The following is a 26,801-nucleotide window of genomic DNA, read 5'->3' as shown; positions in this document are numbered from 1 at the left end:
TCTCCATGCCCTTTTGTAATCTTTTCCTATTGTTTCTCTTTTTCCCCCTTACCATACCCTGGCAACCACTAATTCATCTCCTTTCTGTCACTATAGAGAGGGATATAGATTGTTGTCAAATGCCTTCTCAGTATTTGCATAGAAGACCTTATGGGTTTCGTTTTTAGTCCATTAATATAAAATAAATTATATTGAATCAACCTTAAATACATTTAAACACTTGTACATTTTGGAGATGAACATCATTTGGTCATGATGTATTATCCTTTTATACGGGCATACCTAGGAGATATAGCAGGCTTGGTTCCAGAACACTGCAATAAAGCAAATATCTCAATAAAGCAAGTCAAATGAATTTGTTAGCTTCCCAGTGCATATAAAAGTTTTATTTACATTTATACTGTAGTATATTAAGTGTGGCAATAGCATTATATCTACAAGACAATGTATGTACCTTCATTTAAAAAATGCTTTATTGCTAAAAAAATGCTGCCTATCAACTGAGCTTTCTCCCAAGTTGTAATCACTTACTATAGATCACCGTAACAAATAGAAAGTAATGAAAAAGTAATGAAATACTGGGAGAATTACCGAAATACGAAACAGAGACAGAAAGTGAGCAGATATGTTGAAAATACTACACCAATAGACTTGCTTGAGGCAGTGTTGTTACAGACTTTCAATTTGTGAAGCAAAGTGTAATACTATGAGGTATGCCTATGTATTGTTGGAATCAAGTTAAAAATTGTTTAGCATTTTGCATCTGTGTTCATGAGGAATATTGGTTTGTAGTATTGTTTTCTTGTAATGTCTGTCTAGTTTTGGTATTAGAATAATGCTGGCTTCATACAGTGAGTTGAGAAAGTATTCTTCAGTTTTCTTGAAGAGTTTGAGTAGATTGGTATTTTCTTCTTTAAATGCATAATATATAGTATAGTCAGAATTCACCAGTGAAGCCCTCAAGGTCTGGACTTTTACTCGTTAGTAAGTTTTTAACTACGAGTTCTTTAGATAAGTTTAATGTCTATACATTTCTCGTTGGGTGAACTTTGTAAGTTTCTGATCTTTTAGGGAGTTTGTCCATTTTGTCGAACTTACTTTATTGACATGAAGTGATTTAGAATCTCATATTTTTAAAGATCTTATTTATTTGACATAGATCAGAAGTAGGCAGAGCAGCAGGCAGGGGGGGGGGGCGGTGAGGGGGGACGACAGGCCCCCTGCTGAGCAGAGTGCCTGATGCAGGCTTGATCCCAGGACCCTGAGATCATGGCCTGAGCTTAACCCACTGAGCCACCCAGGTGCCCCTAGAATCTCTTATCTTTAAAAAAAAAATTGAGATATGGTATAAAAATTGAGACATAATAAAGTCCACCCTTTTAAAGTGTACAATTCAGTGATTTTTAGTATAGTCACAAAGCTGTGCAACCATCACAGTACCTAACTGAGAATACTTTCATTACTCTAAGAAGAAACCTCATACCCATTAGTGATCACTTTCAGCCATCTTCTCCCACTGCTAGTCTCTGCAACCACCGATTTCCTTTTTGTTCCTATGAATCTGTTCTAGACATTTTATATCAAGGGGATCATATAACGTGTGACTTTTTGTGACTGGCTTTTTAAAATTTAGCATAATTTTTTTTTAAAAGATTTTATTTATTTATTTGACAGAGCGAGAGAGCACAAGCAGGCAGAGAACGGTAGAGGGAGAGGGAGAAGCAGGCTCCCCACCGAGCAGGGAGCCTGATATGGGGCTCGATCCCAGGACCCTGGGATCATGACCTGAGCTGAAGGCCCCTGCTTAACCAACTGAGCCATCCAGGCGCCCCTAGCATAATGTTTTTAAGGTTCATTCATGTTTAAGCATCTCCCTTTTATGGCTGAGGAATATTCCCTTGTGTATATAATGCATTTTCTTTTATCATTCAACAGTTTATGGATATTTGGGTTACTTCCACTTTTTGCCTATTATGAATGATGTTGCTATGAACTTTTATGAACAAGTTTTTTTGTGAACCTGTTTCCTTTTTCTTTCCTGTGTATCTACAAGTGGAATTCCTGGGTCATAGGGTAATTTTGTTTAACATACTGAGGATCTGCCAGACTTTTCCAAAACAACTACACCATTTTTTATTCCTATCAGGAATGTATGAGGGTAGTAATTTCACCACATCCTTGCTAACCAATTACTACTGTCCATCTCTTTATTGTATTTATTCTAGTGGGTATGAACTCATATATCTTTGTGGTTCTTGTTTGTATTTCCCTAATGGCTTCTGATGTTGAGCATCTTTTCATGTGCTTATTGGCTATTTCTATGTCTTATTTGCAGAAATACGTTCAAGGCCTTTGCCTATTTTTAAATTAGATTGTCTTTTCATTATGTTGCAAAGGTAGAACATTATAGATGAATGATTTCCAAATATTTTCTCATTTTTTGGGTTGTCTTTTCATGATCTTGATGGAGTTTTTAGCACAAAATGTTTTGATCTTGATGAGTATAGTTTATATGTCATTTTATTTGGTTGTTCTTCTTAGATTTAAAATTTTTTTAAAGATTTTGTTTATTTGGGAAAGAGGATGTGGGGCTCAATCCAATGTGGGGCTCAATCCCAGGACTCTGGTATCATAACCTGAGCCGTAGGCAGACACTTAACCAATTGAGCCACCCAGGTGCCCCTAAAGCATTTTTAAAGATTTATTTATTTATTTGACAGGTAAGGGAGAGCAGGAGGGAGGGTAGGGGCAGACAGAGGGTGAAGAGACTCCCCACTGAGCAGGGAGGCCAAATGGGCTCCATCCCAGGACTCTAGGATCATAACCTGAGCTGAAGGCAGATGCCTAACTGACTAAGCCACCGAGGTGCCCCTGGTTTTAGATATTTGATTGTCATAGACTCTACATATCATAAAATCCACCATTTTAATTTTTTAAAATTATTATTAAGAGAGGAAGAGAGCATGGGCGAGTGAGGGCTAGGGAGACAGAGGGAGAAGGAGAGAATCTTTTTTTTTTTTTTTTTAAAGATTTTATTTGTTTATTTGACAGACCGCGATCACAAGTAGGCAGAGAGGCAGGGAAGCAGGCTCTCCACTGAGCAGAGAGCCCGATGCAGGGCTCGATCCCAGGACCCTGGGATCATGACCTGAGCCGAAGGAAGAGGCTTAACCCACTGAGCCACCCAGGCGTCCTGGAGAGAATCTTTTTTAAATTTTTTATTAACATATAATGTATTATTTGTCTCAGGGGTACAGGTCTGTGATTCATCAGTCTTAAATAATTTACAGTGCTCCCCATAGCACATTCCCACCCCAGGGTCTGTTACTCAGCCACCTGATCCCTCCCACCTTCTTCCACTCCAGCAACCCTCAGTTTCCTGAAATTATGAGTCTCTTATGGTTTGTCTCCCTCTCTGGTTTCATCCTATTTCATTTTTTCCTCTCTTCCCCCATGATCCTCTGTTTGGATTCTCAAATTTCACATGTCATTGAGATTATATGGTAATTGTCTTTCTCTGATTGACTTATTTTGCTTAGCACAATACCCTCTAGTTCCATTCAGGTTGTTGCTGCATGGGTGGTTCAGTGGTAGAATTCTCGCCTGCCATTCAGGTTGTTGCAAATGGCAAAATGTTATTTTTTGATGGATGGATAATATTCCATCATGTATACATACCACATCTTCTTTGTCCATTCATCTGTCAGTGGATATCTAGGCTCTTTCCATAGGTTGGCTATTTTAGACATTGCTGCTATAAACATTGGGGTGCACGTCCCATCAGATCACTACATTTGTATCTTTGGGGTAAATACCCAGTAGTGCAATTACTCAGCCGTAGGGTAGCTCTGTTTTCAATTTTTGAGGAACCTCCATACTGTTTCCCAGAGGGGCTGCACCAGCTTGCATTTCCACCAACAGTGTAGGAGTGTTCCAACATCTTTCTCTGCATCCTTGCCAACATCTCGTTTCCTGACTGGTTAATTTTAGCCATTCTGACTGGTATAGGGTGGTGTCTCATTGTGGTTTTGATTTGTATTTCCCTGATGCCGACTGATGTGGAGCACTTTTTCATGTGTCTTTTAGCTATCTGGATGTCTTTGCAGAAATGTCTGTTTATGTCTTCTGCCCATTTCTTTCTTTTTTTTTTTTTTTTAAGATTTTATTTATTTACTTGAGAGAGAGACAGTGAGAGAGAGCATGAACGAGGAGAAAAGGTCAGAGAGAGAAGCAGACTCCCCATGGAGCTGGGAGTCCGATGCGGGACTCGATCCCAGGACTCCAGGGTCATGACGTGAGCCGAAGGCAGTCGTCCAACCAACTGAGCCACCCAGGCGTCCCTTCTGCCCATTTCTTGATTGGATTATTTGTTCTTTGGTTGTTGAGTTTGATAAGTTCTTTCTAGATTTTGGATACTAGCCCTTTATCTAATATGTCATTTGCGAATATCTTCTCCCATTCGGTCAGTTTTCTGGTTGTCTGTCAGTTGTCTTGGTTTTGTTGACTGTTTCCTTTGCTGTGCAGAAGCTTTTTATCTTGATGAGGTCCCACTAGTTCATTTTACCCTAGCTTCCCTTGCCTTTGGCATGTTCCTAGGAAGAAGTTGCCCGTGGCTGAGGTCGAAGAGGTGGCTGCCTTTGTTCTCAAGGATTTTGATGGATCCCTGTCTCACACCAAAGTCTTTCATTGATTTTTGAGTCTAGTTTTGTGTGATGTAAGGAGATGGTTCACTTTCATTTTTCTGCTTGTGGCTGTTCAATTTTCCCAACACCCTTTGTTGGAGAGACTGACTTTTTTCCATTGAACATTCTTTCCTGCTTTGGCGAAGATTAGTTGAGCATAGAGTTGAGGGCCCATTTCTGGGCTCTCTATTCTGTTCCACTGATCTGTGTGTCTTGTGCCAGTACCATACTCTCTTTAGACCTTGAAGCCTGGAATTGTAATGCCACTAGCTTTGCTTTCTTTTCTTTTTCAACATTCCTCTGGCTGTTCAGGGTCTTTTCTGGTTCCATACACATTTTAGTATTATTTGTTTTGTTTCTTTGAAAAATGTTGATGGTATTTTGATAAGTATTGTATTAAATGTGTAGATTGCGCTAGGTACATAGACATTTTCACAATATTTTTTCTTCCAATCCATGAGCATGGGATGTTTTACCATTTCTTTGTGTTTTTCTCAATTTCTTTCATGAGTATTCTATAGTTTTCTGAGTACAGATTCTTTGTCTCTTTGGCTAGGTATCTTACGGTTTTGGGTGCAGTTGTAAATAGGATCTACTCCTTAATTTCTCTTTCTTCTGTCTTGTTGGTGTATAGAAATGCAACTGATTTCTGTGCATTGGTTTTATCCTGCCACTTTACTGAATTCCTATATGAGTTCTAGCAGTTTTGGGGTGGAATATTTTGGGTTTTCCACATAAAGTATCATGTCATCTGCAAAGAGTGAAAGTTTGACTTCTTTGCCGATTTGGACGCCTTTTATTTCTTCTGTTGTCTGATTACTTAGGCTCAGTCTTCCAGTACTATGTTGAACAGCAGTGGTGATAGTGGACAGCCCTGCCGTGTTCCTGACCTTAAGGGAAAAGCTCTCAATTTGTCTCCATTGAGAATGATTCTCGCTGTGGGTTTTTCATAGATGGCTTTTAGAATATTGAGATATATACCCCCCATCCCGACACTTTGAAGAGTTTTGATCAACAAAGGATGCTCTAGGGGCGCCTGGGTGGCTCAGTTGGTTAAGCAACTGCCTTCGGCTCAGGTCACGATCTTGGAGTCCTGGGATCGAGTCCCACATGGGGCACCCTGCTCAGCAGGGAGTCTGCTTCTCTCTCTGACCTCTCCCCTCTCATGCTCTCTCTCTCGAATAAATAAATAAAATCTTAAAAAAAAAATAGAAAGGATGCTCTACTTTGTCAAATGCTTTTTCAGCATCTATCGAGAGTATCGTATGGTTCTTGTCCTTTCTTTGATTAATGTAGTGCATGGCATTGATTAATTTGCAAATGTTGAACCAACCTTGTAGCCCAGGAATAAACCCCACTTGGTTGTGGTGAATACGCCTTTTTTTTTTTTTTTTTTTTAATTTTTTATTTTTTATAAACATATATTTTTTATAAACATATATTTTTATCCCCAGGTCTGTGAATCACCAGGTTTACACACTTCACAGCACTCACCAAATCACATACCCTCCCCAATGTCCATAATCCCACCCCCTTCTCCCCAACCCCCTCCCCCCGGCAACCCTCAGTTTGTTTTGTGAGATTAAGAGTCACTTATGGTTTGTCTCCCTCCCAATCCCATCTTGTTTCATTTATTCTTCTACCCATTTAAGCGTGAATACGCCTTTTAATGTACTGTTGGTACATAAATACTTAGCTAGTATTTTGGTGAGAATTTTTGAATCCATATTCATCAGGGATATTATTAGTCTGCAGTTCTCCTTTTTGGTGGTATCTTTGTCTGGTTTGGGAATCAAGGTAATGCTGGCCTCATTAAATTAGTTTGCAAGTTTTCCTCCCATTTCTGTTTTTTAGAATAGTTTCAGGAGACGAGGTATTATTTCTTCTTTAAATGTTTGGTAGAATTCCCCTGGGAATCCATCTGGCCCTGGGCTGTAGTTTGTTGGGAGATTTTTTTTTTTTTAAGATTTTATTTTTATTTATTTGACAGAGAGAGATCACAAGTAGGCATAGAGGCAGGCAGAGAGAGAGAGAGGAGGAAGCAGGCTCCCTGCTGAGCAGAGAGCCTGATGCGGGACTCGATCCCAGGACCCTGAGATCATGACCTGAGCCGAAGGCAGCAGCCTAACCCACTGAGCCACCCAGGCACCCCATGTTGGGAGATTTTTGATAACTGCTTCAGTTTCCTTGTTGGTTATAGGTCTGTTCAGGTTTTTCTTTTTCTTCTTCGTTCAGTTTGGTAGTTTAACGTCTTGAGGAATGCAACCATTTCTCCTATATTTTCTAATTTGTTGGCACAATAGTTGCTCATAATATGTTTTTTTTTTAAATTTTTAATTAATTTATTTGACTGACAGAGATCACAAGTAAGCAGAGAGGCAGGTAGAGAGAGAGGAGTAGGTAGGTTCCCTGCTGAGCAGAGAGCCCGATGCGGGGCTGGATCCCAGGACCCTGGGAACACGACCTGAGCTGAAGGCAGAGGCTTTAACCCACTGAGCCACCCAGGTGCCCCTGCTCATAATATGTTCTTACAATTGTTTGTGTTTCTTTGGTGTTGGTTGTGATCTCTCCTCTTTCATTCATGTTTTTATTTACTTTGGTCCTTTCTCTTTTCTTTTTGATGGCCAGGGGTTTATCCATCTTATTAATTCTTTCTAAGATTCAGCTTCTGCTTTCGTTGTTCTATTCTGCTGTTCTTATGGTTTCTGTTTCATTGATTTCTGCTCTGGTCTTTACTATATCGCTTCTCCTGCTGCGTTTAGGTTTTATTTGCTATTCTTTCTCCAGCTCCTTTAGGTGTAGGGTTAGGTTGTGTATTTGAAACCTTTCTTGTTTCTTGAGAAAGGCTTGTATTGGTATATATTTTACTCTTAGGAGTGCCTTTGCTGCCTCCCAATGATTTTGAACAGTTGTGTTTTCATTTTCATTTTTTTCCGTGAATTTTTAAAATGCTTCTTTAATTTCCTGGTTGACCCATTCACTCTTTAGTTGGATGCTCTTTAGCCTCCCGAAAGAACTCAAATGTATGGAGATACATTTGAGTTCTTTTCAACTTCCCCTTGTGGTTGAGTTCTAATTTCAAAGCATTGTCATCTGAAAATAGGTGGGGAATGATCCCACTCGTTTGGTACCAGTTGAGACCTGATTTGTGACCCTGTTATTCTGGAGAATATTCCATGTGCCCTAGAGAAGAACGTGTATTCTGTTGCTTTGGGATGGAATGTTCTGAATATATCTGTGAAGTCATTCTGGTCCAGTGTGTCCTTTAAAGCCCTTATTTCCTTGTTGATCTTTTGCTTAGATGATCTGTCCATTTCATTAATGTGGGTGTTAAAATTATTGTTGATGTGTTTCTTTGATTTTGTTATTAATTGGCTTATCTAATTGGCTGCTCATGTTAGGGGCATCAATATTTACAGTTGTTAGATCTTGTTGGATAGACCCTTTAAGTATGATACAGTGTTCCTCCTCATCTCTTATTTATAGACTTTGGTTTAAAATCTGATTTGTCTGATAACAAGGATTGCTACTGGTTTTCCACTCCCTCACTCTTAATCAAGAGATGTCTTAGGGTGTAAAATGGGTCTCTTGCAGATAGCATATCGATGGGTCTTGTTTTTTTATCCAGTCTAACACCCTGTGTCTTTTGATTGGGGTATTTAGCCCATTTAAATTCAGGGTAACTATTGAAGGATATGAATTTAGTGCCATTATATTGCCTGTAAGGTGACAGTTACCATATATCGTCTCTGTTTCTTTCTTGTCTATGTTACTTTTAGGCTGTTCCTTTGCTTAGAGGATTCCTTTTAATATCTTTTTTTTTTTTTTAAGATTTTATTTATTTATTTGACAGAGATCACAAGTAGGCAGAGAGGCAGGCAGAGAGAGAGAGAGGAGGAAGCAGGCTCCCTGCTGAGCAGAGAGCCCAATGTGGGACTCGATCCCAGGACCCTGAGATCATGACCTGAGCCAAAGGCAGAGGCTTAACCCTCTGAGCCACCCAGGCGCCCTCCTTTTAATATTTCTTGTAGGGCTGGCTAAAACAAAAATTCTTTTAGTTTCTCTTTGTCCTGGAAGGTTTTTATCTCCTACTTTCAGTGACTTCATAGCTGGATATAGTATTCTTGGCTGCATATTTTTCCTCATTTAGTACCCTGACTATATCATGCCAGTCCTTTCTGGCCTGCCAGGTGTCTGTGGATAGGTCTGCTGCCAGTCTAAGTTTCTCCCATTGTAGGTCACAGACCTCTTGTCCCCGGCTGCTTTCACTATTTTTTCTTTGTCTCTTAGATTTGTAAGTTTTACTACTAGATGTCAGGGTGTTGACCTGTTTTTATTGATTTTGAGGGAGATTCTCTCTGCCTCCTGGATTTTGATGTCTGTTTCCTTCACCAAGTTAGGGAAGTTCCCTGATGTATTTTGCTCCATTATGCCTTCTGCCCCTCTCTTTCTTCTTCTGGGATTCCAATTATTTTAATATTGTTTTGCTTTATGATATCACTTATCTCTTGAATTATCCCCTTGTGATCCAGTAGTTGTTTCTCTCTCTTTTTCTCAGCTTCTTTATACTTCATCACTTGGTCTTCTGTGTCACTAATTCCCTCTTCTGCCTCATTTATCCTAGCAGCTAGGGCTTCCGTTTTTTATTGCACCTCATTAATAGCCTTTTTGATTTCAACTTGGTTAGGTTTTATTTCTCCAGAAAGGGATTTTCTAGTATCTTCTGTTCTTTTATCAAGTCCAACTAGTATCTAAATAATCATCATTCTGAACTCTAGTTCCAACATTCTGCTAATGTCCATGTTGATTAGCTTCCTGGCAGTTGGTATTGCCTCTTGTTCTTTTTTTGAGGTGAGTTTTTCCATTTTGTCATTTTTTCCAGAGAAAAATAGATGAACAAGAGAACAAAATGCTACCAGGGTAACAATGACCCCAGAAAAATATACACTAAACATATCAGAAGAGACCTGAAACTATGGGGGCAGGGGAGGGGAGAGGAATAAAAAAAGAAGACTGTGGTCTCACTGGTGAATAAAATCTGTGGCATAGTTGAGCCACTACTCCTTCGAATAGGGGCCCAACGTGTGGCAGATCTGGGAAGATCCCCTTCCTCCCCTAGGAGGAGTGGCATGGGACCCTGTGGGTTTGGAGACTACAAATGGGTCGTGTGCTGGAGACAGAAACACTTGGTTACAGGCTGGAAGAGCACGGAGTTCTGCCAGATATCAGGAGACAGGAGTGATTGACTGCTTTTCTCCGAGGGCTCACTGAGGAGTGTGGCCCTGAGCTCTTGGCTCCTCCACGGCCAGAGATTGGGAGGCTGCCATTTTAATTCTCGCCCTCCAAAGCTGTACAGAAAGACTACCAAGACTACCAAAAGCTACCAAGTGCAAACGTGAGCAGACTATTTACTTAGCCCAGCCCCTGGGCTAAGCCCACCGCAAGGGTGGTGCAAATCCTCCTGTGGCAAAGACATTTGAAAATTAATGCAGTTGGTCCCTCCCCAAGAAGATCAGCAAGAACATCCAGCCAAGACCAAATCTACTAATCATTGAGAACTACAAAGGTCCAGTGCTAGGGGAATACAACACACAGAATTCATGGCTTTTTCCATATGATTCCTTAGTCTTTCAAAGTTAATTTTTAAAATTTTTATTTTTTTCTTTCTATTTTTTAAAATTTTTCCTTCTTTTTCAGCCAATTTATCAATTCATTTAAAAATTTTTAAAATATCCATTATTACAATCTTATTCTATCCCTTCATTGTATTTAACCGTACACACACACACACACACACACACACGTGTAAGCTTTTCTTTCCTTAAAATTTTGGGGTGCAGATTCTTCTGACAGACCAAAATATACCCCAGATCTAGTATATGGCTTTGTTCTATTCACCTGCCTGATCATATTCTCTCCTTTTTTCCTTTTTTTGTGCTCTGCTGCTCTATCACCTGTTGGGAGTCGGCTGATGGAGGCTCCCTCCCCTCCACGGTCTATCTTCCTGTATATCACCTTGGATTCACTTCTCTGCATGTCCTGCCTTCTAGAACGTGGTCGTTTTTCTGTTCATAGAGTTGGTGCTATTCTTTTTGTCAACCTTCTTTTGAGTTCTTCGGTGTTCAGAATTATTTAATAATATCTAGCTGAATTCCTGGGACCAGAAGAAATTTAGGTCTCTTCCTCCTCTGCCATCTTGGAATCCCGTCTGAGGAGAGAGAATCTTAAGGAGGCTCCACACTCAGCGAGCAGCCCCCTGCGTGCAGCACTTAGTCTCAAGATCCTGAGATAGGGCCTGAGCCAAAACTGAGAGTTGGATGCTTAACCAGCTGAGCTACTACCCTGGCAACCGTAACCATTTTTTTTTTAAATTAATTTATTTGAGAGAGAGAGGTCATTGGGAGAAGCAGACTCCCTGCTGAGCAGGGAGCCTGATGCGGGACCTGATCCTGGGATTCCAGGATCATGACCAGAGCTGAAGGCAGTCGCTTAACCAACTGAGCTACCCAGGTGTCACCCCTAACCATTTTTAAGTGTACACTTTAGTGGCATTAAGTACATCACATTGTGGGCAGCCCAGTACCACTGTACATCTCCAGGACTTTTTTTGTTTATGTAACTCTGTATCTGTTAAGCCTGTGGATATCCAATTATTTCAGCACCATTTGTTGAAAAGATTATTCTTTTCCCATTGGTTTGTCTTGCCTCCCTTGTTAAAATAATAATTTTTTTCAAGATTTTATTTATTTGACAGATCACAAGTAGGGAGAGAGGCAGGTGGTGGCGGGGGGAAGCAGGAGGGTCCCTGCTGAGCAGAGAGCCTGATGCGGGGCTCAAACCCAGGACTCTGAGATCATGACCTAAGCCGAAGGCAGAGGCTTAACCCACTGAGCCACCCAGGTGCCCCTAAAATAATTATTTTTTAAAATAGAGAATCTGTAGTTATATTAATATAATTTATTTCTAATAGTTGGTAATTTATATTTTTTTCCTAGTCAGTCTGGCTAGAGATTTATCAGTTTTGTTGATTTTTCTTAACCGTCTTTTGGCGGGGGGGGGGGTGTGTGTGTTCCTGGCTGGCTCAGTTGGTAGAGCATGTGATTCTTGATCTCTTATACCAGGGTTGTGAGTTCAAGCTCCATGTTGGGTGTAGAGCCTAGTTCAAAAAAACAAAACAAACCAACTCCTTCTCTTGGGTCCAGAGGGCAAGCTTTCTTTTTTTTTTTTTTTTTTAATTTCTGTTTTCTTTTGTATTGGTTCTTATTTATTCATTTCTTATTGCCTATCCTTTTTTGTTAATTTCTTCTTTTTATGATTATATTATACTCTTCTAAATGTCATTGAGTTGAGACCTTGTGTCTTTACTAATGTATGTTTATTGCTGTAAATTTCCTTGTAATACTGCTTTTGTTGTATGTCACAGATTTTAAAATGTAGGGTTTTTTCATGTAGTTCTACAATTTTCTCATTTCGCTTTTGATTTTCTCTTTGACTTATGGGTTGTTACTTATTTTGAGTATTTGGGGATTTTTGAGATATATTACTGATTTCTAATTTAATTCCATTGTAGTCAAATTATGTGATTTGAATTCTTACTAATTATTCTTTCCATATAGCTTTTTTCAAATAATTTAAACTACTTTTAAACTGTTTTTAGACCATTTACATTTAAAGTGATTTTTTTTTTAAAGATTTTATTTATTTGACAGAGAGAGATCACAAGTAGGCAGAGAGGCAGACAGAGAGAGAGAGGAGGAAGCAGGCTCCCTGCTGAGCAGAGAGCCCGATGTGGGACTCGATCCCAGGACCCCGAGATCATGACCTGAGCCGAAGGCAGCGGCTTAACACACTGAGCCACCCAGGTGCCCTAAAGTGATTTTTTAAAAAAAGATTTTATTTATTTATTTGACAGCCGGAGATCACAGGTAGGCAGAGAGAGGCAGGCAGAGGGAGTGGAGGAAGCAGACTCCCTGCCGAGCCGACTCTCTAAGAGAGTCCGAGCAGACCCTTAGAGAGTCTGCTCTGCAGCCGGGCTGATTCCAGGACGCTGGGATCATGACCTGAGCCCAAGACAGCCTTAACCCACTGATCGACCCAGGCGCCCCTAAAGTGATTTTTGATAATAGGTAAATTTAAATCTCCTATCTTCCAATTTTTAAAACTTTATCCTATATGTTCTTTATTCCCATTTCCTTTTTATTCTGCCCTATTTGGGTGTTTTTAAAATATCTTTATTTTATTTCCCTTGTTGGCTTATTGACTATCACATGTGGGTTTTTTTAAATGGTTATTTTAGGTTTCATAATCTTTAATTTATCACATCTTTAATTTATCACATATATGATACTATACCACTTCACGTGTAATATTATCTCTGCTGTTTTGCTTATACAGTTTACTTCCATCTATGTTGTAAATTTCACAATGTATTGGTATCTTTTTTTGGTTAAAATAATCAATTCTCTTGTAAGGACATTTAAAAACTAAGGGGGAAAATTTTTTTATTTATTCTCATTTACTCTTTCCTGTGCTTTTCATTTCTTTGGGTAGACCCAGATGGTCATCTAATATCCTATGTCTGAAAAACTTACTTTAATATTTCCTATGGTGCATGTCTGTTGGTGATGGTATCTTTCAACATTTATAATTTAAAATATCTTTATTTCATGTTAGTTTTTGAAAGATATTTGCTCTGGCAACTGAGTTCTTAATAGCATCTTTCAATACCTTAAAGATAGATTTCATTCTCCAGACGTGTATAATTCTAATCTCAGACTGATTTCATGGGTGATCAGAGTTCTTTGGTAGGTAATCAACTCACTTTAGGGTACAGGTTGAAACGGTGCCTCCTCCTAGTTCCCCACCATCTTGTCTCCCTAAATTTCATTCTCTTTAGCTTTTTTGATCTTTGGATTTATAATTTCCATGAAATTTGAAAAGTTTTGGGCCATTATTTTCCCTACTTATGTATTTTTTGTTTTTGTTATTTTTATGAGACTAACGTACTACCTACTGTGCTAACGAGGCACCTTATTTTTATTATTTTTGGATTTATTGAGTTTTGAGAGAGAGAGAGCATGCATGGGTATACACAGGAGAGCACGGGGAGGGGCAGAGGATGAATGAGAGAGAATCCTCAAGCAGACTCCCTGCTAGATACTGAGCCCCATATGGGGCTCAATTCCAGGACCCTAAGATCATGAGCTGAGCCAAAACCAAGGATCAGATCCTTTAACTGACTGAACCACTCACGTGCCCCTTTCCTGCTTCTTTTGGGTACTCTAATTGGATACTCGTGTACTGGGATGCTTGATGGTGTTCCACAGTTTGTTTATGCTTTTTTTCCTTCAGTCTTGTTTTCTTCTCTTTTGTATAGTGTCTTTTGCTTTGTCCTCATTTTCATTGACATAATCCCAGCCAGTTTTTTAAAATACTAAAATAATTTTTATAATACCAAAACAATCAAATTTCTAAAAAGTCTTTTTTCTTTTTAAAGATTTTATTTATTTATTTGACAGAGATTACAAGTAGGCAGAGAGGCAGGCAGAGAGAGAGGAAGGGAAGCAGGCCCCCTGCCGAGCAAAGAGCCCGATGTGGGACTCGATCCCAGGACCCCGAGATCATGACCCGAGCCAAAGGCAGCAGCTTAACTCACTGAGCCAGCCAGGTGCCCCTAAAAAGTCTTTTATATTTTTACCTAACATGCTTAATCTCTCTCCATATACTTTTTTTTTTTTAAAGATTTTTAAAATTTATTTATTTCACAGACAGAGATCACAGGTAGGTGGAGAGGCAGACAGAGAGAGAGGAGGAAGCAGGCTCCCTGCTGAGCAGAGAGCCCGACGCGACGCGGAGCTTGATCCCACGACCCTGGAATCATGACCCTAGCTGAAGATAGAGGCCTTAACCCACTGAGCCACCAGGGGCCCTTCGATTACTTTTTTGAACATAGGAACTACATTTATAATAAATCATTTAATGTTCTTGTTTAGTAGATCTATCATGTATGGATCAATTTCTGTTTATTTTTCTCAGTATGACTGATATTTTCCTCTTTTTCATGTCTGTTAATTTTGTTTTTTAAACCTCTGCAATTACTAGTTTATTAGTATCATCCAGGACTCAGATGTTCAGTACTTCTCCTGAAATTACATAAACAAATGCAGATGGAAAGAATCCAAGTCAAAATTATATAACAAAACAGCACTCCATCACAAAAGCATGTAAAATTACAAGAACGCTATTTTAAAACACTGGCACTTTAAGATAACGATAATCTCACAAAACTACAAAATTGCCAAATTGTTCCCTAAACTGCTAAGTAGATAATCATGAGTCTGATGAATGAGTTAGGGTTTTGTAAAGAAAAATCAAATTCAAGTCAGGTAACTCATACTGAAATACCAAGTTTTATGTGTCTTCTTCCTTTAGGTCTATTTGACTTACATAAATGAGCAAACTATAATATAAGAAAATACACCTGATTTTAAATGTGGCATACATTTTATAAGTTGGCCCAATTAATTAAAAATACCTTTAATGAAAGTCAGGTTTCCTAAGAAATCCGTATTCAGATAAATAGGAGAAGACATTTATTTACAGCCAGCTCCCACCCCCCCGCTTTTTTTCCAGACCCTTTGCTGGGACTAATGTCAACAAAAAATTTAATACGGCAGTGTATTTTAAGCCCACGCTTTTGGGATACATTCTCATGTCTTCTTTAATGTGGGAACTGCAAATATAACTGCCATTACATGGTAATGGGAGTTAAGGAATGTAGAGTCCTCATGTAAGGATTAGAACATACTTTTCTCTTAGTCCTTCAAGACAGACTTTTCAAAATGTTTGATTCTACTGATCCTATGCTGTGATTAGACTTATTGCTCTTCACTTTATAAATGTGACTGGGCTATGTGAGATCTAGTATCAGTCGATCAAGATTTGAGTTTCACTTATGGATGAAAACTGTCTCATTTCAACTTTTATTACCCTCATCATGAGTATGCAGGGTGCAAACAAAAGTTTTTTATCAGCTAACTCTCTGAAAAGATAAACACTGTAATAATCCATGTGATCCAAAATGTGCAAAAGCAAAAGACTACCTTCCCTTTAAGAAGAAAAATTTTAGACCTATGAAAAGGACAATAATACTAATTAACAAAAGGTATTTACTTAGAAGCACCCAGAATGTCAACGGAACAGCTGCAACGTTTTTTTTTCTTTGCAATTACAGATTGGTATTCTGTTAACAGAGCAACAACTATTTTGTAGAGCTGCATCAGAGACAACTGAAGATGAAACGTTACCATCCCAATATATAACTAATTTGTGCTGTGCACCAACAAGAACCTGCTTTAAGGTTCCATGCTAGTTTACAACCCCCATACTGTACTAGGCAAGGTTAAGTGGCTATTGAAAATACCACCAGGACAGGGCTATCTAAAGACACTCTCTGCTGATTTTTTTTTTTAAAGATTTTATTTATTTATTAGAGAGAGCTCACAAGTAAACAGGGAGGCGGCGGGGGGGGGGGGGAAGCAGGCTCCCTGCTGAGCAGAGGGACCGATGTGGGCTTGATCCCAGGATGGTGAGATCATGACCTGAGCCAAAGGCAGAGGCTCAACCCACTGAGTCACCCAGGCGCCCCTGTCTGCTGATTTTTTTTTTTCTTTTTTAATTTGACAGAGAGAGATCACAGTAGGAGAGAGGAAGGGAAGCAGGCCCACTGCTGAGCAGAGAGCCCGATGTGGGACTCGATCCCAGGACCCTGAGATCATGACCTGAGCCGAAGGCAGAGGCTTAACCCACTGAGCCACCCAGGCGTCCCGTCTGCTGATTTTTTATTGGATGCCAGGCATTGTCAATTTTACCTTGTTCGGTGCTGAAATTTTTATATTACTATGAATATTCTTGAGGTTTGTTTTGAGACACAGTTAAGTTCCTTGGAAATGGCTTTATTATTATTATTTTTAGGCTTTTAAAAAATTCTGTTAGGTGGGACCAGAGTGGTCTTTAGAACTCATTTTACCCCACTACTAAGGCATTGCCCCTCTGAGCACTGTATTTGATATTCTGTGAATTGGAAGGTTTTCTGCTCTAGCCAGAAGGTATACAGACCATTGCTGTGGGCAGTGTGAGTCATCGTCAGTGGTATGCTGGAGCTTGTGAGGGCTGTTTGTTAAAATGTTAGGAAGTTTCTGGGGTGGTTAAATTCTTCTTCTTCTTTTTTTTTTTTTTTTTTTTTTTGAGATTTTATTTTTAAGTAAACTCTACACCCATCTTGGGGCTTAAACCCAGAACCCTGAAATCTAGAGTTGCCTGTTCCACTGACTAAACCAGCCAGGAGCCCCTGAGCTGGTTTAATTCTTAATAGAATTAAATTATATGTGCTTATAATTTAATCAGTTATATTGAGAACAAAGGATGATACCTCAAAGCTCATTACCTCAGTATTCTATTATTACATGTTATGGTTTTTATGCACAGGTGATAATTTACATCTGTTATAGCTCTGTGGTACAAATACTAGATAATGTTTGATGTGCTACCATGCATCTTTTTCTAACTTAGCCCTAAGTGATAGTTAATAGCTTGAAATTGCTGCAGGTGGGAATATTCATACCACAGACATTGGTAATCCTGTAAACCAGTAACTACAAACAACTAACTGCTCCTGGTTGTTAAAAATTTTCCAGCATACCCCTGGCTGTGGATATCATTCTCTGTATTCCTTATGGATGTTTTTCCAGGCCTTTTGCAGGCCTTGGACATGCACACTGATCAGTACTTGGGTTAGACTTGAGGGGAGTTTCTGCAGATCTTCTGATGTTCTGGAAACCGTAGTTACTTTGGCCTCCCCAAACTACTCAGTTCATCTTTTTAACTCAGGGAGATTTGATTACCCTCCACACTCTGTAGTCTGGAAACTTTCGCATCAGTAAGCTCGAGCAATTATCATTTGTTTCTCCTCTTTCATTGACCATTATCCTGGGTTACATTGTCTGGTTTCCAGTGTCTATTGTCCCGAATTTTAGTTGTTTTGGGTGGCAACATAAATCTCATTTCTGTTACTTTGTCTTGGCCAGAAGTGGAAGTCTGTTGGAAGCATTTTAGTTAGGAGAGAGACATAGGTGTGCATTTTAGATCATTCTGTAGAACATGCATTTGTAAGGGATGAGACTTAAAGTAGAAGGACCAGTTACATGTCAGGTAAGTTAGTTAAAGTGAATGATGAAAGCCTAAGGTTGGTCTTCGATGTTGATAACTACAGAGGTGGGGGACAATATGGGAAATATGTAGGGGGAAGTATCTAGTATAGGGTTTCTAAAAGGATGGATATGAACTGTTTGCATCTGAGTCACCTGTGGTGTTTGATAAAATGAAGATTCTGTGCCCTACCCCAAGTTTATTGAATCTGAATTTCTAAGGATGAGGCTTAGAAATTTCCAGTTTATTTTATTTAAAGATTCTATTTATTTATTAAAAAGATTTATTTGTTTGTTTTAGAACACACTCAAGCAGGTGCAAAGGGGCAGAGGAAAGGGAGAAAGAATCTCAAGCAGACTCCCTGCTGAGTGCAGAACTTGGCATAGGGCTCAACCCCACAACTTTGAGATCTAACCTGGGCTGAAAGAGTCTGACTGTTAACTGAGTCACCCAAGTGTCCCTAAAAGTTTTATTTTTAAGTAGTCTCTACCATTAACGTGGGGCTTGAACCCACAACTCTGAGATCGAGTCACTTGCTCCATTGACTGAACTAGCCAGGCACCCCCAGAAATTTGCATTTTAAACAGGTACCTAGGTAATGCTTATGAACACTAATGCTTTAGAAGAAACTGAAATAACTTTTTTCAAAGTATGATCCATATCCTTGGGGAGCCCCTACAACCCCTACTTTGCAATGACCTGAAGTACTTAACTAAAGATACAGATTTATGCATGCATATCCAGAACTCGACTGAATGTGAATTTCTGGGGTGGTAGGGTGCAGGAATTCCTTAGGCACAGTAAGTAGTGTTTGAAAACCACTAAGCTAAAGTACTTCACAGACATAGTCTCTCTGAACTTCAGAGTAACCCTGAGAAGTACTCCTGTTTTATAGATGAGGAAATGAAGCACAGAAGAGCCAAGTGGCTTATTCATGGTCAGATAGTTGTTAGTTAATTTTGATGATAGGGAATCATGTTTCTTTCTCCTTCTATCAAACCTGATGCTTCTGCTACCTTTGTGTTGACCGTGAGATATAGGCTCATCTCTAAAGTCTTTTGAAGGTGTCCAAGACACTGAAACCATGGTTCCAAACAACTTAGGGAGCCAGGAAAGTGCTCTTTTTTGATTATACTTTGCACCAAATATTCAGTTTAGTTCTCTGTAGCAAATGATAAGTTTAATTATCTAGCAAAGGTGTTTCTGCCCCTGACCATCGTTATCTTAATGCTTTCTAGACTCGCCTTTGAATGTCCTTGTCTGTTTTTTTTTTTTAATTTTTAAAAAATATTTTATTTATTTATTTGATAGAGAGAGATCACAAGTAGGCAGAGAGGCAGGCAGGGAGAGAGGGAAGAAGCAGGCTCCCTGCCGAGCAGAGAGCCTGATGCAGGGCTCGATCCCAGGACCCACTGAGCCACCCAGACGCCTCTGTCCTTGTCTGTTTCTTTTAAAATTATTTAAAGACAGGGTATAGTGCACAATTCAGTATCTTCATTTTAACAGTGAAGAATTGGGTACTAATATGAGTCTATATATAACTTTTGTTTTCAGTGTTTTCCAAGGTTCTATAAAACTAAAAAAAAATTTCGGTGTCTTATAATTTAGGTTGCATTTAGCTTAGATGTCACAGTTTTTATTTTGCTGTGTAGCTTATAACTTTGTTTTATCAGTAGAACTGGTAATATTTTCTAGTGGGATTTTCTGTAGTCTTTTGAAGTGATTTCATATGTGCCATGAATCTTAGATCTCGTAATCTATTTAACACAGTAGCACCAGTGTTAGACTGCAAATAGTAGGAAAAGTAATTCTTTTCAGTCAAGATTGGTTTTGGATTTGCCTTTGGAATTCTTGAATAGTCTGTTGATTTTATTAGTATGTGAAAACAAGCGAAGTTCTGTAGCAAGGAATAAATACGAAGGCCTTAGAAATAGGATTTAAATGGTTTGTTATCTATTTTGTATGCTTTTAAAAGACAAAATAGCTAAGTTTTTTAAATTTCTGAAAGTTACTATAGTTAAATAATTGAAAAAGAAAATTACTGTAGTTGTCACAAATTGAACTAGTTTATCTGCCCCATTTGAAATGTATAGTGAAGGAAACAAAGAATGCAGTGTAAGGAATATAAGAATTTGGGCTAGTTTAATTTGCTTGTTACAAAAGAATTTATAGCAACTTTTAAGCTTAGGAATACTTAAGATTTTAGTGTTTACATTGATAGTGTTAATTTTTTATGGCATTGTTTAACATTTGTAAACAAATGAATAGACTTGTTTTAAGTACTTGGTGATAGATATCAGTATTTCTTAAACACTATTGTCTTGTTCTCTTGTGTTTTTTTTTTTCTTTAATTGAAACATAATTGATAAAACATTATATTAGTTTCTACTCTGGTATAATGAAACTTTTCGCGGGTAAGATCTGGCAGGTTGACAACTCCATTATCAGATTTTATTCACAAACAGGTGTAAGGCTATCTATCTCTTTCCTTCCTTCCTTCCATTTTTGAGAGACAGAGAATGTGCTCACATGCCCACACAAGTATGGGAGGGGCAGAGGAAGAGGGAGAAAGAGAATCTCAAACAGGTGTCATGCCCAGCATGAAGCCCAACTTGGGACTTGATCTCAAGACCCTGAGATCATGATATGAACCAAAATCAAGAGTTGGACATCTGACCAAATGAGCCACCCAAGGGCACTCCAGCTATCTGCATTTCTATGCATTTTCTTTTTATTATATAGGAATTTAGAATGGCACACAATGGTAAATCATTTTTAGAATGCCATTCTTATGTTTCTGTGATACATATGAATGAGTTTTTTTAGTAGCTCACTTTTCTACTAATAAATTGGTTGAAATGACTTAAAGTTTTATATAATGCTTTCGGTCATGATTATGGGCACATTGTTGTGTTTCTCAGAGTTGTAATCTATAGCCATGTTATGTTTTTAAGAAGCTTACTTTTAGGGAACATTTGGATAGCTTCATCTTGATTTATTTCATCATATTTATCTTCTTTTTACTGCCAAAATAATGTTCACAAATGATTCATAGAGGGATAATGTAAATAAGACAAAATCATTACTTTAAAAACATGGAATGTTTTAAAGTCACATTTAAGAAAAGTCATGATCTTTTTTACTGCATTTTTAACCATTATATATTTATTCCCTAATATTGTAAAACACACACACACAAAATACTTTTCTGTTAATGCCTGAGCAGTTACAGCCATCTGGAAAATGAGCTCTGTCTACATTGGGAGTCAGAGAAGGAATCTATGGAGCTCTCAAATTTCTAAGAATTTTAATTTAGAATTAAATCTTGAAACATTTTATGTGGGTACTCTGAGAAGCATTTGTAAGAGTATTAACAAATCATCTTAGTCTGTTGAAGATAGCACAGATTTTGTAGCCTAATATAAGGAATTATTTGTGCGGCTTAGTAGAGAATGCAGGGTGTTATCTAAGTATTTAGAAATACCACTTTTGTCCACATATCTGTAAAGAGTAACACATCCATAGTGACTATATTGTGGTTTCCCTTCACAGATATCAAGTTGTGCTAGTACAACCATATAAATAATTAATACCTGAAGTCTCAATGTAACATGGACAGTAACAGTGATGACAGATAAATACAGACGCTTGGGGATCAAATACTAGGCGAGAAACACTTTTAAAAAGGTAAGAAAAAAATGTAATCTTAATTAAGGCCAAGTGGGCTTTAGTTAGTAGAAGTAATTGACTAGAGTTTCTTTTTCAGTGTATCAGGCTTTTAAGAAAAACATCTGGGTGATCCTGTCTATCTTAATACTGGTAGAACTCAGCTGTAAGTATCAGTTCTGTGAAAATGGCAGTTGCAGATACTCTTGCTTGGTAAATATCATAATGAGTGAGGTTCCTTTAGTAAACCCAATCCACAATGGGTAGGAGGTGGCCAACTGGAAATGGAATAAAGTGCTAGAAAGGGCATGTCCATGTGTACTCAGAGACACATCTTAAATTTTGGATCCTCTGCCCCTGATGTTTGCCACCCCCACCACACACTATAGAAGGTAATATTTTGCCTTGTTTGTGAAAGGCTTTTGAGGTTGGGTATTAAGGAGTTGGCAGTTGGAATCTTTGTTGTAAGATAAGTGAATTTTCAAGTCAAGGGTACTTTTTGTAGGATCATGTTTTCACTGTGCACCCTCCTTATATTAGTTTAGAATATTTCTTAATGTAGTATTATTTTATTTAGACAATTTTCCTATCTTGTGTTTTTCAAGAATTTATAGGCCATATTTGTGAGAAATTGCATCTCTTGATACTAGATATTATTACCGATCTAGCTGACTAAAATTGTTTATTTTTACTAGGCAGTAACTCTAGTTCACAATGTTTGTTAACTGCATCAGTTTTAAAATTTTAATCCTTCACTGTGAAAATCTTTTAGAATATAATAAAGTGATTGTCTGCATCATAAACATTACTAGTCTTTTTCCTGGTATTCCTTCTTGTTTCCAAATGGGCACTTAACCATTTAGCCAGATATTCTGAAAAGGATATCATATATACATTATCATAAAGTAAAACTCTTAGCTAATAAGACTGTCCAAGAAATGGAGTACACTTAGATTAATTAAAATATCTGGCCAACAAAATCCATATTGTTTTTGTCCTAGTTAAAAATCCATATACAAAAATAATAGAACATTTTCTTCATTATAGAGTCTTAAGGCACTTTAGTAATCATCAGGGTTATCATATAGATATTTGAAGACTTAGTTGATTCTTTGGTGTGCATAATTTATTTTTGTTGTTCAGTCCCCAGTTTTGAATACTTAAGGGCCAAGGTTTGGGAAGGCCTCTAGAAAAGAGTAAGAGATTATAAATTCTGTATGAGAAATTTTTATCAAAGGCAGTCTTGGGGTCACTTCAAAAAGATAACGCTTGTAGACTCCAGAGAAGAATGGAGCCACATTTTGATGCAAACTAATAATGAGTTGTTGGGAGGATTCAATATATTTCAAGGTCTTTTTGGTTTGTTTTTGTTGGTTTTTAAACATCATTTTCTAGTTTCTTGGTATCTCTGAGGCTACAGAGTTCCTAAGAAGTATCAGAGATGTTACTATGAATAGATATTCTGTTTTCTGCTGTTTCCTCTTATAGAAGAGGTAAATTTGTTAGCATAAGTTAATTTGTTTCTTTAATTTTTTTTTTTTTATTATTTTATTTTAAAGAAAGGAATTTAGGAGGTTCTAGAATTCTCCATGGCTGAAGCTGAGAGTCTGAAACCCTGATGCTTAAGCTCTATTCTAGATCGTAGCTTCAACTCCTTCAGGATATAAGGAAAAGAGATAATATTTCCACAATGATAGATCTTTGGTTGTACAGGTAAGTTATTTAGTTTTGCAGTAGTGAAGACAACTGTAGTTTGATATTTTTTGTGGGAGGGTTAACTTGTTATATTTCTATACTTTATTCTGTATGCATATTATGCAGTCTGTCTGGCAGTTCATAGGAGTGTGGAGCTGTAGGGAATGGGTTAGGGATGAAATATTTTCCCACTCTTCCCAATAGGGATATAAACGAAGTGACTAAGTATGTCGGAATCTCTAGAGCATTATCCTTGACACTGTAGGTATTTTTGATTGAAGGGGCATTATGAAATTCTTTGACTTTCTGCTTCTCCCCAATTTTCTTTCAAAGTATGCATTCATTCAGCATTTTGTGTATCTGTCTGTGTCACTTATCTATCATGTATCTGTCTCTCTTAATGGGGAAGAAAGAGATCCCTTTATATAAGGCAGTACATAGTAGAATTCACAGCTTCAAAACACAAATATTAAGAACTTTTAACTTGAATTGCATTGGTGGGTCCCTACGTTTCACCCTCCTACTTTTAACCTGATAGTGGTAATTGCTCAGCTAAAGAAATTTGACTTAAAAGAACTGTATGACAAGAATAGTCTGAACTGTTACTAAGCAACTCATGTTTATGTTCTAGGTAGAAGAATCATATTGGTAACACTTTTCCAGTCGCTCTTGCTCTTTTTGCCTTTCGCTTTGGTTTGATATGGTATCATGACTAGTTTCCAAAAAATTGTTCAATTAATAAAACTAAATATTGTGATAATAAATATTGCCAAAAGGTTGATGTTAATGGATGATTGCCAGTCTCTCAGTCCCCAAAATAAATTATACTACTTTGGTAATTATAGTGGAGCAAAAGGTTATAGGCATTATTTTTGAAAAATCTTTTTGAGATTTCTTTCTCATAGGTAAAGGCGATAGCTGGAGTAGTGTTTTATTAGGTGGGCCATTTTAGTTTTCTTCCTGTTAGTTCATATTGATGCAGTTCTGCAGATGGAGTCCCAGGGGCTGGACATTTATGGTCTGAAATACAGCTGATACTGTTTTAGAATCCTGCAGTTAGATTTGAGGTAAAGGTAGAGTCAGATTTGGGGGAGGATAGTTTGACAGCATGGGTGAGATATTAGAATTATAGGTAAGATTTGGAGCTTAATATGAATAGACAGGTTGAAATTTGGTTGACTGTCCTTGATGCGCACTCCAGTAGGAGGAAAACTTACGAGGGTGGAGAAGAAAGGAAGGGACTCTATTTAATTTTTGTGATTGGTTGGTCATATTCTCTTCTGTTTTAGGAAGTGCCATATTCATTAGTTGATGTATATAACATGTAGGAAAAACTTCATTCTAGTTGCTAGATTGCATTTTGCCATATGAATATGTTAACTAACAGTTTCCCTTAATTCCGAAATTAGAGTGATTATTCCCTTAATTCCGATTTAGAGTGGGTGCTGGCTAAGCTTTTCACCACGTGTCTCCTATTTAGTTAACTAAAAAGGGTATTTTCTGAGATACTTAGTTTGTAAGTAAGTTCCCTTAGTAATTTAATTTTTAGTAGGAATATAATTTTGTGCTCCAAACCTCTTCACTGAATTTCTTCAGTAACTGTATTATGCAGCTAAAACGAGGAGAACAACTACTTTAGTCTATAATACTTAGCTAAGCATGGCAAAACAACATTGAGACTTGGTTGTGATAATCAAGACAGTTTTAGTCCCTTTTTGGTAACTGAAATTTGCACTCGATTTATTAGATAACTGCAGAAAATGTGTGCCTTTATATATGCCTATTCAAAGTAGAAAAGATGAAGAAAAAGGTTAGAACAGAAGAAAACAACCTCAGAGGGAAGAGTGTTTAAATTTCACTTAATTTTCAGAATTTTTTATCAATTTATTGCCTTAAGCACATGCAGTGTTATTGTCAGGCAAGAGATTGAGTCCTCTCTTTGGTACTACTTAAGCCAGAGCACTCATGGTTTTATTTATACATTTTTATTACTAGAATCAAATAATGAATTAAAGGATATATTATAAATAGGTCTAATTTAGTTTAAACCTGATGACTATATTATTTTTAAAGAATTCTGTCTGAGTCAGTGCTTCTCAAATCCTGATAGGCAAATAAATCACATGGGAATCTGATTAATTGGTAGGTCTGGGGCAGGGCCTGATATTCTGCATCTCCAACAAGCTTCCAAGGGATGCCATGATGCTGGTTTTTCAGGCCACACTTTGACTTGTGAGAGTTTGAGGTACCAAAAGGGCCGGTCCTTGTATAAAACAGATTTGCTTTAAATATGGCTCAGTAGCATAGGATTTGAGAACTTTAACTAAAATGGACTTTACTATGGTTGATGAATAGAATAAAAATGCTTTTTAGGGATCAGAAGAAACAAAAAGAGGTTTCATCTTTCATATTAGTGTTTTGATCACTGGAATAGTGAAGAAATAGGCCCTCATTGTAAGTAGTGTTTTATAATTACATATATTATGTATACGTGTATAATACTATGTAATAGTATTATATGTATATATGTATTATATGTATATAATACATACTATGTAATCTTTGTAAGTATTCATACTATGTATGTATTCTTTACAAGTAACTAATAATAATAGGTTTATTTTATTAATAATGACAAGGCAGAGATTTTGCTTTCATTTAGATTGGTAGGAAAGGAAAGAAGGGCTGGGGGTGCCTGTTACTGCAATCCTTTGAGGTTTAAATACCCTTAATTGGCACCACATTTTAAAAAGTAAAGATTAAGGGACGCCTGGGTGGCTCAGTGGGTTAAATCCTCTGCCTTTGGCTCAGGTCATGATTCCAGGGTCCTGGGATTGAGCCCCGCATCAGGCTCTCTGCTCAACAGGGGAGTCTGCTTCCCTTCCTCTCTCTCTGCCTGCCTGTTTGCCTACCTGTGATCTGTCTGTCAAATAAATAAAGTCTTTTTTTAAAAAGTAGAGAGATTATTTTTTTGTGTTTATAAAATATTACTATTGCTAGTATTATTTTTGAATCATAAATTATAAACATAATCAGTTTTGAATAATAAATTATGAATATAATTAAATTAACATGAACTGTTTGCATTAGATTTTGTAAGGAAAGCTTAAAAATTATGTTTCTTTTGTCTACATAGGTAATTAATATTTAAAAATCGGTAATCTTCAAATTTGAGAGTTACAGATTTGGGTATCTGAAACAAATAAACTGATTTTAGTAATTTTTAGCTTGTGCTTTTTAAAAATAGCATTTGAAATTTAGCTTATAGTTTTTGTAATTAAAAGTGGGTATTTATGGGACCTTCAGTATTTATTACCTGTGATTTAAAATGGGCTGCAATCTTCATGACAAGATTTAAGCAAAAGAGAATTACAAGTCATGTGCCTCCAATGATCCCCAAATAGTAAAAGTTTACTATATGAAATGTATTTCATACCTCTGATTGGTATCCTGTACTTGTTCATGAGATGGCTATGGCATTCTCTAGGACAGATTATCATAATCTAATCCCAGGGATAGTTTGTGAGTCTTGTAAGATTTTCAAACATTGTT

The 26,801-nt window shown here is 37.6% G+C and overlaps 1 protein-coding gene across 8 annotated transcripts in view; it reads left to right on the top strand.

The window, feature by feature from the left end:
* Window positions 1–26,801, top strand: part of ZZZ3 (zinc finger ZZ-type containing 3) — a 120,327-nt gene that overhangs the window by 33,185 nt on the left and 60,341 nt on the right. For 2 of the 8 annotated variants that reach the window (XM_059137798.1, XM_059137803.1), the window contains 2 exons: window positions 21,441–21,575; window positions 23,114–23,267. The exons of 4 other annotated variants lie outside the window; for them this stretch is intronic. The gene's annotated coding sequence lies outside the window, so the exon portion shown is untranslated. Of the gene's footprint in view, window positions 1–21,440; window positions 21,576–21,654; window positions 21,721–23,113; window positions 23,268–26,801 lie in introns of those variants that run through there. 2 more of the 8 variants (XM_059137799.1, XM_059137800.1) reach the window with 2 other exon arrangements.

This window comes from Mustela lutreola, chromosome 10, assembly GCF_030435805.1.
Source record: "Mustela lutreola isolate mMusLut2 chromosome 10, mMusLut2.pri, whole genome shotgun sequence".
Classification (NCBI taxonomy): domain Eukaryota; kingdom Metazoa; phylum Chordata; class Mammalia; order Carnivora; family Mustelidae; genus Mustela; species Mustela lutreola.
The sequence above is the reverse complement of the archived record's forward strand: the minus strand, read 5'-3'. Positions and strand labels throughout refer to the sequence as shown.